The following is a 17,808-nucleotide window of genomic DNA, read 5'->3' on the forward strand; positions in this document are numbered from 1 at the left end:
GACCTCAGCAGTCCTTCAGCAGAGGGGCCAGACTGTTAGAAGGAAAACTAAGAAGCAGAAATAACTTCATCATCAACAAACCAGACGTCCACTCAGAGACCCAATCTGAAAGTCAGCAACTACAAAGACGACAGGTGGATAAATCCACAAAGATGGGAAGAAAGCAGCTCAAAAAGGACGAAAACACCTGAAACCAGAATGGCTCTCATCCTACAAGGGATCACAACTCCTCACCAGCAAGGGAACAAGGCTGGATGGAGAATGAATGTGATGAAATGACAGAATCAATCAGGCTTCAGAAGGTGGGTAATAAAAAACTTCCGTGAGCTAAAAGAACACGTTCTAACCCAAAGAAAAGAAACTAAGAACCTTGAAAAAAGATTTGATGAAATGCTAATGAGAATGGACAACTTAGGAATATAAGTGCATTGATGAAGCTGAAAAACACAGCACGAGAACTTCATGAAGCATGCACAAGTTTCAACAGCTGAATTGACCAAGCAGAAGAAAGGTTATCAGAGGTCAAACATCAACTCAATGAAATAAAACAAGAAGACAAGATTAGAGAAAAATGGGTAAAAAGGAATGAACAAAGTCAACAAGAAATATGGGACTATGTGAAAAGATCTAATCTACGTTTGATAGGTGTACCTGAATGTCACAAAGAGAACGAATCCAAGCTGGATAATACTCTTCAGGATATTATCCAAGAAAACTTCCCCAACCTAGCAAGGCAGGCCAATATTCAAGTCCAGGAAATACAGAGAACACCACAAAGATATTCCTCAAGAAGAGCAACCCCAAGGCACATAATCGTCAGATTCACCAGAATTGAAATGAAGGAGAAAATGCTAAGGGCAGCCAGAGAGAAAGGTCGGGTTACCCACAAAGGAAGCCCATCAGACTCACAGCAGATCTCTCAGCAGAAACCCTACAAGCCAGAAGAGAGTGGGGGCCAATATTCAACATCCTTAAAGAAAAGAACTTTCAACCCAGAATTTCATATCCAGCCAAACTAAGCTTCATAAGTGAAGGAAAAATAAAATCCTTTGTGAACAAACAAGTACTCAGAGATTTCATCACCACCAGGCCCGCTTTAAAAGAGCTCCTGAAAGAGGCACTACACATAGAAAGGAACAACCAGTACCAGCCACTGCAGAAACATACCAAAAGGTAAAGAGCACCAACACAATGAAGAATCTGCATCAACTAATGGGCAAAACAGCCAGCTAGTATCAAAATGGCAGTATCAAATTCACATATAACAATATTAACCCTAAATGTAAATGGACTAAATGCCCCAATCAAAAGACACAGACTGGCAAATTGGATAAAAAGCCAAAACCCATCGGTGTGCTGTATCCAGGAAACCCATCTCACATGCAAGGATACACAGGGGCTCAAAATAAAGGGATGGAGGAAGATTTACCAAGCAAATGGAGAGCAACATAAAGCAGGAGTTGCAATTCTCATCTCTACAAAATAGACTTTAAAGCAACAAAGATCAAAAGAGACAAAGAGGGACATTACATAATGGGAAAAGGATCAATGCAACAAGAAGAGCTAACGATCCTAAATATATATGCACCCAATACAGGAGCACCCAGTTACATAAGGCAAGTTCTTAATGACTTACAAAGGGACTTAGACTCCCACACAATAATAGTGGGAGACTTTAACACCCCATTGTCAATATTAGATCAACCAGACAGAAAATTAACAAGGATATCCAGGACTTGAACTCAGGCCTGGAACAAGCAAACCTAATAGACATTTACAGAACTCTCCACCCTAAATCCACAGAATATACATTCTTCTCAGCACCACATCACACCTAGTTTAAATTGTCCACATAATTGGAAGTAAATCACTCCTCAGCAAATGCAAAAGAACAGAAATCGTAACAAACAGTCTCTAAGACCACAGTGCAATCAAGTTAGAACTCAGAATTCAGAAACTAACTCAGAACCGCACAGCTTCATGGAAACTGAACAACTGGCTCTTGAATGTTGACTGGATAAACAATGAAATAAAGGCAGAAATAAAGATGTTCTTCAAAACCAACGAGAATGAAGACACAACATACCAGAATCTCTGGGACACATTTAAAGCAGTTTCTAGAGGAAAATATATAGCAATAAGTGCCCATATGAAAAGAAAGGAGAGATCTAAAATTGACACCCTATCATCAAAATTGAAAGAGCTAGAGGAGCAAGATCCAAAAAACTCAAAACCTAGCAGAAGACAAGAAATAACTAAGATCAGAGCAGAACTGAAGGAGATAGAGACACAAAAAACCCTTCAAAAAATCAATAAATCGAGGAGCTGGTTTTTTGAAAAGATCAACAAAATAGACCACTAGCCAGATTAATAAAAAATAAAAGAGAGAATAACCAAATAGATGCAATAAAAAATGATAAAGGGGATATCACCACAGATTCCACAGAAATTCAAACCATCATCAGAGATTATTACAAACACCTCTATGCACATAAACTAGGAAACCTGGAAGAAATGGATAAATTCCTAAACACTTGCCTCCTCCCCAGCCTAAACCAGGAAGAAGTTGAAACCCTGAATAGACCAATAACAAGGTCCAAAGTTGAGGCAGCAATTAAGAGCCTACCACCCAAAAAAAGCCCAGATCCAGATGGGTTCACAGCTGAATTCTACCAGACATACAAAGAGGAGCTGGTACCATTCCTTCAAAAACTATTCCAAATAATCTAAAATGAGGGAATCCTTCCCAAATCATTTTATGAGACCAACATCATCCTGATACCAAAACCCAGCAGAGACTATCAAAAAGCTTATCCACCATGATCAAGTAGGATTCATCCCAGGGATGCAAGGCTGGTTCAACATACACAAGTCTATAAATGTAATTCACCATATAAACAGAGCCAAAGACCAAAACCACATGATTATCTCAATAGATGTAGAGAAGGCCTTTGACAAAATTCAACAGCCCTTTATGCTAAAAACCCTCAATAAACTAGGTATTGACAGAACGTGTCTCAAAATAATAAAAGCAATTTATGACAAACCAACAGCCAATATAATACTGAATGGGCAAAAACTGGAAGCTTTCCCTTTGAAATCTGGCACTAGACAAGGATGCCCTCTCTCACCACTCCTATTCAATATAGTACTGGAAGTTCTAGCCAGAGCAATCAGGCAAGAAAAAGAAATAAAGGGTATTCAAATAGGAAAGAAGGAAGTCAAATTGTCTCTATTTACAGATGACATGAATGTATATCTAGAAGACCCCATCGTTTCAGCCCAAAATCTCCTGAAACTGATAAGCAACTTCAGCTAAGTCTCAGGATACAAAATCAATGTGCAAAAATCACAAGCATTCCTATACACCAATAACAGACTTAAAGAGAGCCAAATCAAGAACGAACTGCCATTCACAATTGCTACAAAGAGAATAAAATACCTAGGAATACAACTAACAAGGAACATAAGGGACCTCTTCAAGGAGAACTACAAACCACTGCTCAATGAAATAAGAGAGGACACAAACAGATGGAGAAACATTCCAAGTTCATGGTTAGGAAGAATCAATATTGTGAAAATGGCCATACTGTCCAAAGTAATTTAGAGATTCAACGCTATCTCCATCAAGTTACCAATGACCTTCCTCACAGAACTGGAAAAAACCACTTTAAACTTCATATGAAACCAAAGAGAGCCTGCATAGCCAAGTCAATTCTAAGCAAAAAGAACAAAGCGGGAGGCATCACACTACTGGACTTCAAACTATACTACAAGGCTACAGTAATCAAAACAGCATGGTACTGGTACCAAAACAGAGATATAGACCAATGGAACAGAACAGAGGCCTTGGAGGCAACACAACGTATCTACAACAATCCAATCTTTGACAAACCTGACAAAAACAAGCAATGGGGAAAGGATTACCTGTTTAATAAATGGTGTTGGGAAAACTGGCTAGCCATGTGCAGAAAGCAGAAACTGGACCCCTTCCTGACACCTTACACTAAAATTAACTCCAGATGGATTAAAGATTTAAACATAAGACCTAACACCATAAAAACCCTAGAAGAAAACCTAGGCAAAACCATTCAGGACATAGGCGTAGGCAAGGACTTCATGACCAAAACACCAAAAGCATTGGCAACAAAAGCCAAAATAGACAAATGGGACCTAATCAAACTCCACAGCTTCTGCACGTCAAAAGAAACAGTCATTATAGTGAATTGGCAACCAACAGAATGGGAAAAAAATTTTGCCGTTTACCCATCTGACAAAGGGCTGATATCCAGAATTTACAACGAACTAAAACAGATTTACAAGAAAAAAACAAGCCCATTCAAAAGTGGGCCAAGGATATGAACAGATACTTTACAAAAGAAGACATACACGAGGCCAAAAAACATATGAAAAAATGCTCATCATCACTGGTCATTAGAGAAATGCAAATCAAAACTACATTGAGATACCATCTCATGCCAGTTAGAATGGCGATCATTAAAAAAATCTGGAGACAACAGATGCTGGAGAGGATGGAAATAGGAACACTTTTACACTGTTGGTGGGAGTATAAATTAGTTCAACCATTGTGGAAGACAGTGTGGTGATTCCTCAAGGACCTAGAAATAGAAATTCCATTTGACCCAGCAATCCCATTACTGGGTATATATCCAAAGGATTATAAATCGTTTTACTATAAGGACACATGCACATGAATGTTCATTGCAGCACAGTTTACAATAGCAAAGACCTGGAACCAACCCAAATGCCCATCGATGATAGACTGGACAGGGAAAATGTGGCACATATACACCATGGAATATCATGCAGCCATCAAAAACGATGAGTTCGTGTCCTTTGTAGGGACATGGATGAACCTGGAAACCATCATTCTCAGCAAACTGACACAAGAACACAAAATCAAACACCGCATGTTCTCACTCATAGGCGGGTGTTGAACAATGAGAACACATGGACACAGGGAGGGGAGCACTACACACTAGGGTCTGTTGGGGGGAAATAGGGAAGGGACAGCAGGGGGTGGGGAGGTGCGGAGAGATATCATGGGGAGAAATGCCAGATACAGGTGAAGGGGAGGAAGGCAGCAAATCACACTGCCATGTGTGTACCTATGCAACAATTTTACATGTTCTTCACATGTACCCCAAAACCTAAAATACAATTAAAAAAAAGAAAAAATAATAATAATTGAACTCATAGAAATAAGAGAGTAGAATGATGGTTAGCAGAATCTGGGAAGGGTAGTGGGGCATGGGGAATTGGTTAATGGGTACAAAAAGATAGTTAGATTGAAGGAATATGATCTAGTTTTTGGTAGCACAATAGAGTGGCTATAGTTAACAATAATTTATTGTATATTTCAAAATAACTAAAAGAATGGAATTGGAGTGTTCCTAACACAAAGAAACAATAAATACTTGAGGGGTTGTGTATACCAACTGTTCTGATTTGACCATTACATATTATATGCTTGTATCAAAATATCATATGTACCCACAAATATGTATACCTATTATGCATCCATAAAAATTTAAAAGTATTTTTTTAGGCTGGGTGCAGTGGCACAGGCCTATAATTGAAGCACTTTGGGAGGCCAAGGAGGGTGGATCAACTGAGGTCAGGAGTTCAAGAACAGCCTGGCCAATATGGTGAAACCCTATCTCTACTAAAAATACAAAAAATAAAATAAAATTATCTGAGCATGGTGGCACATGCTGATAATCCCAGCTACTCAAGAGGCTGAAGCCAGAGAATCGCTTGAAACCAGAGGCAGAAGTTTAAGTGAGCCAAGATTGCGCCATTGCACTCCAGCCTGAGAAACGAGTGAAACTCAGTCTTTAAAAAAAGTACTTTTTAAAAAAAGAATCGGCAACACAGATTTTGCATATACCTGCCAAAGAGAGTGAGTGAATGTGACACACAGAGAAAAAACAATGAGAATAAAATAAATACAATTGCATAAAAGCAATTACTCCGGACTTTTAAGGAAGCAAAAGAAAAAAAGGAAGGAAAAAGCAAAAAGCGAAAGAAGAAAGAGAGATAGAGGGAACCTGAAAAGAAAAATAATTTTTGCTTTATCCCTTAAGGTCATGCTTTCAATCTTTTCTCTCCCTCATGTGGTTTAAGGGTGCTCACGTGAGGCCTAAAAATTTTTCAGCCAAACCTCGAGGAGTAAGATAGGATTTAAGAGAAGAACTCAGTGGGCTGGGTTTGGGGATGAGTTCCTACCTCATTTTCAGCAGAGTAGCTCTGCTTTTATCTGTCTAAATGTATTGGGCTTCTCTATAAGACTAGATTTGAAGGGATTTTTTTTAAGCGTTAATTTTGTAAATAGGGAAAGCAAGTCTGAAAGGATGGAGTGACTACCCCAAGGCTGTACAGAGACACTGGCAGAGTCATCTGGCTAAAGTAGGTCTTTTGAGTCATCAGCACATGCTTTTTACACTGCAAGAGATGCCAATCATTATGTTCTCTTGGGGTATGAAAGTAGCCCTAAAATAAAACAAGCCAACAAAGGAAGAAAAAAATGCCTCTGTTGTTTGCCATGACCTGTGCCTGTTTTAGTACGTTACACTTTTTGTCAGGAAGATCTCTGAACTTCACCTCCCCAAGTCTGCAAAGACTGCTTGTGCTCTCTGAACTTGATCCCTTAACTCCCTTAACCTGTTGACTTTCCTGACGCACAACTAACTAGCACTGAACTGTTGCCTATCACACCTCTATGACTATAAAAGAGAAAAGAAATATATCCTCATCTATAGACTTTCAGAAAGTTCATCCACATGATTAAACCACTGAATACCATTGTTAAAAGCATTCAGAAGTGTTTACAACTTAAAACGTAAAAACATTTCTATGAACTAAATAATTTGTAAAGAGTGTGACTTTTGTAAAATAGTAACTATATATACTGCTTTCTGATAGCAAATACTTTGCTTAAAAACACTATCACTTAGTGGTCCAAAGAGACTGGCATTATATATGTTTCAATGTAGTTGAAAAGGAAGGTTCATGATATTTTGACCCCCAAATGCTGATGATTAATGAGAGCTTATTGCCTAAAGCACAACTAGATAGCAAAATAAAATCAAACTCATCAAAATCAATGAACAGTTGTTGACAAATTCCATCCATCTATTTTTTCTGGCAGATATGTGTTTGTGACTTTCATTTTAAGATGTATCAGTCATTGGCATGGCTCATGCCTATAATTCCAGTACTTTAGGAGGCTAAGGTAGACGAACACTTGAAGCCAGAAGTTCGAGATCAGCCTAGGCAACATAGTGAGACCCCTGTCTCTACAAAAATTAAAAAATTAGCCAAGTACGGTGGTATGTCCCTGTAGTCCCAGCTACTCGGGAGGTGAAAGTGGGAGGGTTTCTTGAGCCCAGGAGTTTGAGGCTCCAACGAGCTATGATTGTGTCCTGCACTCCTCTGGTACATGTTGCGTCTCATCAATAATTCCACTGATATATCCTACAGGGAGCATAAACAGTCTCTCATCTCATGATTTGATGACATAAAAACGCCTATGTCTGACACCTAGAGATCTAGCCTGCCCTTTCTGAACCAGATGGGCTTGCATAGAGAAAGAAATGAAAAGATCTCAGTCTCTGGGTTGACAGAGTGACACCATGTCTCCATAAAATAATAATTATAATAAGATTTATCAATGGCAGTTATAGTATGATGTCACTGGATGCTTAATTCTAAGTAAAAAGCAGTAAAAACTGCAAAAACCACTAAAAAGCTTTTTTTTCAAGAATGTTATTCCTGAAGATGAGTTTCTAAATGCAACAGCTCATCTGTACCATCAGGTACTAAAGCATTAGTTACACAAATTATAGAAGGTTACTGACACTGGGGGCCAGTCACAGACATGCTAAGCTCATAAACCAGTATCTAGTACAAAATTTTAGGGAAAATCAAAAAACCCTCAGTAATCCAAATAAATAAAACATATTTCAATGAAATTTTTAAGAATTGATGCAATCAAAATCCATTGTCAAAGAAATTAAAATTTCAAATAAAATCAGGATATTTCTGATTTTTACTTTTGTCTCAGTCTCCAACATGCTCAGCACAGCACTGCTATCTCACTATGTCATTTATAAATGACTTAGTAAAAGAAATGTCCTATCTTCCCTTAAACCAGAAGAACTGAAGATTAATAGCAAAACCGAATTCAGTAATTTTGGCACTGTGTACATATCTTGTAAGAGCATAGGCTTTGGAATAGCTTTTTCTCCCTCTTGTTATTTAAAAGCCTCTATTCACTTACTTGTGGAATTCTGGAAGATGGTTATAGTTACCAGAATTCACTATTCTATATCAGTGGAGTATTGTATTCATTCAATAGTGTCCTCATCGGACTCCTCCAAACCCATAAAGCTATCTAAATATAAATGTATCTTCAAAACTCATAAATGTACATGTACACCAACATTTCTGGAGTGCCCTGACCGGTTCAGCAAACACTTATGGAGTGCTTTGTAGTCATCAGGTGCTGTAGGATTTAAGGATTCAAAAATTGAAGGGAAGAAATCCCTATGTTGTCTACAATATTTTTAAACACTCATTTCTCAATTATTTGTGGAACTGAAGGGTAAAATTCTGTCTTATGGTTAAATCCCAGGTGAACTGATAGTGGAATAGCTAATATTCCAAGAACAAAGAAACCTTTCACAGTAAATGCAGGATTGAACCATGTTTAAGTCTTCTGTCTCAATGGAATAGGAACTGAGAGCAGGTGCAAATGTGGGACGAATGTCTGGAAGAATAATGATACAGCAGTGTCTGGGTATTCTCTAATCCACCAGGAATAAGATTGACTGGATTAGCACTTTCCTAGGGAGGAGGGGTCAGGGAACAAAACCCGTTTCCTTTCTGTCTCTAGGCAAGCCTATCTGGTTCAAAAAGGGCAGGGTAAACCTCTAAGTGTCAGATGTAGGCCTTTTTATGCCTTCAAATAGTGAGATGAGAGGCTCTTTATTCTCCATGTAGGGTATCAGTGGAATTGGTGATCAGAGGCAATATGCATCAATGAAAACTCATTATGACTCATCCCTTTGCAATTATTTAAGGGTCTCCCTCTGTGATAAAAAAAATCATCAAAGAAATAGATCTTAGCTGATATAAAATTTCTTTTATGTCTTAAAGAATTGGAGGTTCCATAAAGTTGAATCACATCAAAAGTGAGTCATTTGCCTGCATCATTGACGAGCTTTTTTTCCTGCCAATGAAATCAGAGAACCACATTTATTTGGCTTTAAAATGTAGCTTCAAACTGCTTTCCTAATCGCAGGCAGAACATCAATAATCACCACCTGAATTTGTAGTAGAGACAAATACTATATTGACATCTGCAAGCAAGGTTCAACTAATGTAAACTCTAGATTGTAAAAAGATGTGTGATTGTTACCTTAATTTAGAAGTAGCCTGGTAAAATGGAAAAGCATGAGGGATCTAGGAAAAACTATTCTCTTATTTTGGGGTTTGTTTTTTCCTCCTGCAGCACTTCCCATCTTCTTGTCTACTTTCCTGCCCATCATCTTTTCTCTCAGAGAATCAGGAAATCTACAAGAATGCAATTTACTGTATCCCAGGGCCCCTCTGGGGATGGTGTCCACATTATCCAGACAGTGCCTCTTTGATCTTTAGCTATTATTTTAGATTTTCCAATCCATCCATTATCAACTCCCCTTGAGGGGTGCACATTGCTATTTTTTTTTTTAACCTAATTGCCATTTATAAGACATTACACCGAAGAGCAATAAAATATACAATCTTGAAGTAGACTTGAAACATTTACCTAGAAAAGACCATATTCTGGGCCATAAAACAAATCTTCTTAATAAACTTATAAGGACTCAAGTCATACAAGCATTTTCTCTGAGCATAACTTTAAAAAATAAAAAACAATAACAGGATGATATCTGAAAATTTTCAAACTAGGAAACTAACACATTTTATTTTTAATTAGCAAATAAAAAGTGTATATATTGATGGTGCAATGTAATGTTTAGATTTATGTAACTATTGTGGGATGATTAAATCAAACTAATTAATATATCCATCACTTCACATAGTTTTTTTTTGTGGTGGGAATATTTAAAACTTACTCTTAGCAAGTTTAAATTACATAATACATTATCAATTGTGGTCACCATGCTGTTCAATAGATCTCAAAAACTTATTTCTCCTACTAGCTGAAGCTTTGTACCCTTTGACCAACATCTCCCCATCCCTCACCCCATCCCCAACCTCTGGTAACTATCATTGTACTATATATTTCTATGAGTTCTACTTTTTAAAATTCCACATATAAGTGAGATCATGTAGTATTTGTCTTTCTTTGCCTGGCTTATTTCACTTAGCATAATATCCTCCAGTTTCACCCACGTTGCTGCAAATGACAAGATCTCCTTCTATTTTAAGGTTGAGTACTATTTTATTGTGTATATATACCGTATTTTCTTCATTCATTCACAGACAGATGGACATTGAAGTTGATTCCGTATCTTGGCTATTGTAAATAGTGCTACAGTGAACAGATAATGAGTGCAGATATCTCTTCCACATACTGATTTCACATCTATTTTAAAATATTGCCTCAATCCTTCAATTAACTATAATTCCTCAATTTTTACAGTCAATCAAGTTTCCATCAAGGACCTACTGTGTGCACTACAGTGATGAAAACCCATCAGGAAGCTGCCTCTTATAGTTTTAAGTCCTCCCATGGACTTGTGTGTGTTTGGCCCATACCATGTTTTGTAAAAAAAAAAATCAAATAACTTGCCAATCTTTTTTAGGTTAGAAGACTAAATAAAAACATAAATTAAAGGTTTTTTAGGTTAGAAGATTAAATAAAAATATAAATTACCTTTTAGAGAAATTGAACAGTAATATTAGGACTGTACTCCATATGGCAACATTGCCCGGGGCTGAGTAGGACCTGCTGGTTTTAGAGGTACAGGCTACTCAATTTGCCACAATCAGTCCTAATACGTGTTACTCACATTATTACTAGACAGCCTTTGGACACAGAGTTTATAATCCTTACGACTGGTGAATCAGTGGGACTATTCATTAGAGTGCAAAATGCCAGGCACTAGGACCTAATATACTTATCTCCAAACCACTGGTAGAAAGTCATCATCATTATCATCATCAACATTTTTTGACATTCACAACTCATAATAAACATTTACTGCTAAGCACTGCCTTAAACATTTTTATAGATTAATTTATTTAATTTTCACACAATTCTGAGAGAAATACTAATATGACTCATATCTTAAAAAAAAGTAAGAAAGCTATGGCACAGAGAGGTTAAGCGATTTGTCTGGTCAGATGGCTCGTAAGTGGTAGTATTGGAATAAAGTGAGATAATTGTGAAGCTGCTCTGAAAAAAATTAAGTGCCATACAAATCTAAAATCTATTGTCATTGTTATCACTGGTGGGACAGCATACGTATTTCAATAATTTATCTGGCAGCAAGGCACAATTCTTATTACCAAAAATGTATATATACAGATTGCCAGATCGATGTTCATTATTAAATTTTCTTCCTACAAATGAATAAAGGAATGTATATGAATAGAAAAATACATGAGACGTATGCAGAAAGAAATAACTTGGGAAGGAAATAAAAGTGTAGCTATGATAATAGATTAGGTTATGGTAGATTGTTAATTTAGCCTTAAAACTTAAGATTATCACATTAATTATGAATTTTAATTTACCTAGTTTTTGTTTTACAAATAGTGCTGGACATTTTATAAAACCTGACAGTATGCTTTCCATGCTACTCTGATGCAGATATAATGATTGAGGCTAAACTAACACCCATACAACCTTTCTCTTCCTTTCAGTCCTTACACTTATCTCAATGCCTTTCCCTGGGTCTTTTTACTCCTGCAGTAGCATAAGGCTATTTTCAACAACAAAAAAGTAAAATATGTAATCATAGCCTTTCTTCAAATAAAACCTCCTCCTCCTCCATTTGCATTCCTTGGATATGAACTTATTTGATGTCCCAAAAGCCTAATAGTAAAAGCAGAGTCTGGAAGATAGTAATGGATGTAATATTTCAGTGCATACATGTTATTAATGACTGACAGTATTTCACTTTACAGTTTGAGAATTTCTTTCACATTTTCTCTTTAATCTTCACCATAGCCCTGTAAGATATTAATGCATGAGTGATTGGTAGTATCACAATATAAATGTGACTTATCTTGACATAGAACATAATGTTATATAAAAATAAAGGGCATCAGCTGTGAATTTCTGAATTATTTAGATTGTTATTATGATTTCATTATTTGGATCCAGGAGGGACTTTACGGATCCTCTGGACCAACTACCTCATTTTCCAGAGAGGAAACAAATTGGAGTTAGTGGCAGAGCCAGGGCAAGAAACACAGTCCTGATTCCTATTTCAGATATCTCTCCACTGTAACACACCTTATTTTCTGAAAATAAAAAGGTAAAAGAATATACAGTTTTCCTCTGTTTGCAAAAGTAGGTTCTTTTGCAAAGAGTACAGAGGTAAGATATAAGGAAGAAATTTTAAACAGCCATAAAATATAATTAATAGAACACCGATATGGGCAAAAAACAGATTTATTTCATCAGCAAAAGAGATAGGAGGTTGGGGGGGAAAGTAATAACCTCCATTTCACAGACTGTAGTTTTCAGTAAAGAAATCTCACTTCTGAAGGTGAAAGTCACACTACATACCGATTTCATAGCTTACCACACAGATTTTTAATTGTCACAATTTATTAACATTGCTCATTCAGTGATTCAGTTGTCTTCTCCTTGACAGCTGAAATGCAACTCACTGTATCAAGTTTCTATGTTCAACTTTATTAACCATTACTTACTGAGATTTATACTGTGCTTAGCAGTACTCAGTATATGCAGGTCCAGAATAAAAGTGTCCCTGTCACCAATCAGTTAGCATTCCAACCTCTTCACAACTTGAGTTACAATTGTGGATGGATTGTTTATGCTCCCAAGGGCAACTCCTCTACCTGTGTCTGCCTCTCATTGCCTCTCATTTATGTCTCAGCAATGTTCCAACAATTGTCCCTTTCTCTCCTGCATCATCAGTTTATCTTTCTCTATTAGTTAGCTTCCATCAACCCACAGACATGCTGCAATTTTTTCCACCTTAAACTTTAAAAAATTCCTGGTGTCTCACCTCCCTCTCCAACTGTCCTATTTTTCTGCTCCGCTTGATGGAAACATTCCTAGGAAGACGTGTTAGTACTTTTCCCATTTCATTTCCTCCATTCTCTACTGACCCATCACCAGTGAGGCTGCTCTTTCAAGGCCACTAATGACTTCCTCATTTCTATATTCAGTGGTGAATTCTCAGTCTTCATTTTCATTTACTCCTCAGCAACATTTGACTCTATTGATCACTCCATCTTAAAATGCCTTCTTCACACAGCCTCTGACATCACTCTTCTGGTTTTTCTCCTTTTTCTCTGGTGGCTTTTTCTCAGTCAGTCTCCTTGCTGGGTGCTTATCATACCCCTATCTTTGAATAATGTCTCTGCCTACAGTCATCTTGCCTCTGCATACAGTCATCTGAGTATTTCTCATCTCTACCTGCCCTTCTCGTCCTTAAGGATTACATCCATTTTTTATGATTTTATGTATCATCTGTATGATTTTCAAATTTGTATCTCAAACCCAGACTTATGGATTTCTCTATGAAATCTGAAATCTTATATTAACTTTTATTTACCACTCAGAATTGCTCTTGCATATCTGATGAGCATCTTGAAATTAATTGGTCACAGATCTCACTCATTCTCAGACCCCAACAAAACAGCACATCTCCTCCCACTCTTCAACTTCTCTTTAAATAATACTCAATCACTGAAGCTACACAGATCTCTTATTGGGTCCTGATCACCCTTTATAGCAGTCACATCCATTACCCTGACAATACCTATTTGCAAATGTGTGTGTGTGTGTGTGTGTGTGTGTGTGTGTGTGTGTGTGTGTGTGAGAAACAGGTTCTCACTTGGTCACCCAAGCTGGAGTACGGTGACACAATCATAGCTCATTACGGCCTCAAACTGCTGGGCTGAAGTGATCCTCCTGCCTCAGCCCCCTGAGTATCTGGGACTATAGTCATGAGCCACTATATCTAGCTAATTTTTGTATTTTTGTAGAGATGGGTGTCACTTTGTTGCCCAGGCTAGTCTCAAACTCCTAGTCTCCTACCTTGGTCTCCCAAAGTACTGGGTTTGCAGTGAGCTCAGCCCTATTCTTCTTTTATATTAATCAGCATTCTCCAGAGAAACAGAACAAATGGATGGATGAATGGATATGGATAGAGAGAGAGAGAGAGACAGACAGACAGACAGACAGATAATTTCTTATAAGATATTGGCTCATGTAATTATGAAGGTTTAAGAAATTTCATGATCTACAGTCTGCGAGCTGGAAACACAGGAAAGCCAGTGATATAGTTCTAAGGCCTGAGAGCTACAGTCCGTGGTGTACAAAAGTTCAAAGTCTGAAGGGCTGAGACTCAAGACCTCCAAGGGCAGGAGAAGAATGATGTCCCAGTCCAAGCAATCAGGCAGAGAGGGTAGATTCCCTCTTTCTCCACCATTTTGTTTTATCCAGACCCTCAATTGGTTAAATCATGCCCATCTATATTGGAGAAAACAATTCCACTTCACTCAGTCCACTGAATAAAATGCTAATCTCTTCCAGAAACACCCTCACATACACATGAAGAAATAATGCTTAACCAGACATCTGGGCATTTTATAACCCAGTCAAGTTAACACATAAAATTAACCATCACACTTTCTCTGCTTAATGTTTCCTCTTAGACACTTACCACTACCTGGCATATAAATACAAGAATGTAAACTCCATGAGGGCAAGGGCTTTGTTTGTTTTGCCCACTATTGTATCCTGACAGCCTAGAACTCTGTATTATAACAGGTACATAAATATCTGCTAAATGAAAGCAATCTTTTAGAAATAAATATTCCTTAACACATAGTCTTCTTTACAAATAAAAATTCATCATAACTCTGTTAGCTCCTCAAATCCTCCTGAGTCTTTCATTTCCTCTCTACATCATCCACTCCAGCTACTCATACCCAGTGGCCCAGCCTGAACCCTACCACCACTCAGAAATGCACCGCCTTGGAAACCTCTAGCAACCGATTATCTGCTCATAATCTTCTGGGTCCTCCGTAGGTTACCAGTACGACATTTTTTCCTGCTTGGGCTTATTCAGCTTGGACTGCATTGTTATTCCCCTGAACAGTTCTATGAACCATCATAACAGTTCAATTCCATTGCCTTACTGAAACTTCCTGTAGGGTTTTTGTTGTTGTTGTTGTTTAGTGTTTTTGTTTGGTTGTTTTTTTGTTTGCATTTGACCATTCAAGTCCCTGATTTAAAATAATATACCTACAAATATAAGCAAGCAAGCGTAAGCCCACTCTCTAAGTCAGACCGCCTGGGTTCAAATAAATATTGGTTTTAACACTTAACAGTTATGTACATTTAAGCAAATTTCTTCACCTAAAGCCTCAATTTCCTCATTGGTATAATGAAAATAATAATTGTGCTTATTTCAGAGGCTACTTATGAAGACTAAATGAGCTAATCTAAGTTCTTATCATAGTAGGTTACTATTGCCATTATTGTACCCAAATTGTCGAGCATGGCAAAAGAAGATCATAAAAACACCACACATATTAGTGCCCCTACAATGTGTGGGACTTCCAGTCTGGCTCAGCACTGCATTTATTTATTAATCCTTAGTTATTCGTCCCCTCTCCTCTAGCTGCCCTTTATTCTAAATCTTTACTCTCAAGTACTTAACTTCTAAGAGGGTTCATGTTTCCATCCATCATTTTGTTCAAGGACAACTTGTCTATTTTTGCTCTTGATATCTTCCACTCTGCTCCATTCTCCTTCTCTCACTGAATCCGTAGTCTATTCTTCACTTCTGACACTATCTCTCAGCTTATTAAAATAATTAGGCTTATCTTACAGGTTTTTTGTTTTCACCTTTTTAAGTTTCCTTCACTTTGCGATCCCTCTTACATACGGTCCTCCTGATCGCAATCTTTTCAGCCAAACTTCTTGAATGAGTAGTCCTCACATTATCAACTCTTAACCTCTTAAACTTATTTTTTAGCATTTTCCTTAAAGAATATTTTTGAACACATGATTTAAAAGTTAGCTAACATGTTCTAAATTTTCACATCATTTTAAAATTTTCATCTCCCAGAATAGAAGTATTTTTGTAGTGTAATAAACTACTAATAATTTCTATTGATAACAGTGGAGTCAGCAATTATAATTTTTCTAGCATCATTTAGATGAGTTCTTTTCACATGAAAAGGTTTGCCTATATTTTAAAATATATTCTCAATGAAATGAGGCCAGTTATTTTTATTTACATTCTTTGCATTTTTGTCACAATATTAGCCTTACCAACTTTAGCTATTTATTGAATATTTATTGTTAATACATAACTAATAAATTTTAATTTCAAGTTTTATGAGTAGACTTAAATAATACTTGCGATGATTGATAATACATTTGATTTCTGTTTATTTGCATTTGCTGTTTTGTGGTACTATATTTCATTAAACAAAAAAACAATGCAGTAGTCTTTAAGATTCCTTTTTGAGGCAGCTAGAAAGTACTAAAACCATCATTCAATTCAGTCAAGTGAAACTGATCAAATGGTTAATTGCTCCAATGAAAAAGAGGTTGATTGGTTTTTCCACTTTTTCAGTAAGTTAATTTTACTTTGTGAAATCACCTCTTGAAGACAGCTTTCTGAAGCTTCAGACATTGGCCTCAGACTGTTCATCATTCAACACCTTCTAAGTTGGAAGTAGAGACTGCAAGAAACTCACTTGGTAGAAAGGGAAATTATATGGAGGAGTGGAGTGTGCCAGTCAATTTGTCAGGTTCTTTCTCATTAAGGACTTCAGAGACAAGGGTCAGTCTTTGGGAACAGATCCTAAACATACACTTTCCTATTAAATGGTTTTACAAAAAGCCAAATTCCAAACCATTTGGAGCTTTGAAGATAAGGAGACACACATTGCCAAGTTCCTATTAACTGAGCTGCCATTGTTATTAATTATTGTAATAATGGCTCACACACAAGCGGCATTAACTGACATGCATTGACTCAGTGCATTACCAGTGTGGTCTCTACAAATGGAGAGACCACAAAAATAACTGATGTGGGGGAAATGTAGCAGTTTCTTTCCATCAAATGGCTTCTGTTATGCATAATCAAAATTTTTATATTTAATTTAGTCCAATTGATACAGTTTCATTGTTTTCTTTAACTGAAAATGACTGTCCAACATTGATAACATTCATTAGATCAATAGTTTGTAAATATCTATAAAGAGAACCAAAGGGACTGCAAAGATATAAAACTCAGGTCCTTATTCTGAAGTATTTAATAGCCAATAGGGGAGCTAGGTAACATATACCACAATACAAAGCCACATATGGCTGACGTGAGCAGTACAGAGTGACATCATGGGTCAGAGAAGGATGGGATCCCTTTCATCTGGGGAAATCAAGGCAAGCCCATGAATTCTTTTTGGATGGTTAGAACTTCAGGATAGATGACTGGGACTGCAAGAGAAGAGCACATTCAAGTGAGGAGAATAAAGAGCAGAAGGGCCTTCATGCATATTTAACTAGTGGTGAGTAGACCAGTTTGCCTAGAAGACAGGTTTTTTAAGTGAATG

Source organism: Aotus nancymaae, unplaced genomic scaffold, assembly GCF_030222135.1.
Source record: "Aotus nancymaae isolate 86718 unplaced genomic scaffold, 86718_ANA_hifiasm-v0.15.2.pri h1tg000057l, whole genome shotgun sequence".
NCBI classification, from domain to species: domain Eukaryota; kingdom Metazoa; phylum Chordata; class Mammalia; order Primates; family Aotidae; genus Aotus; species Aotus nancymaae.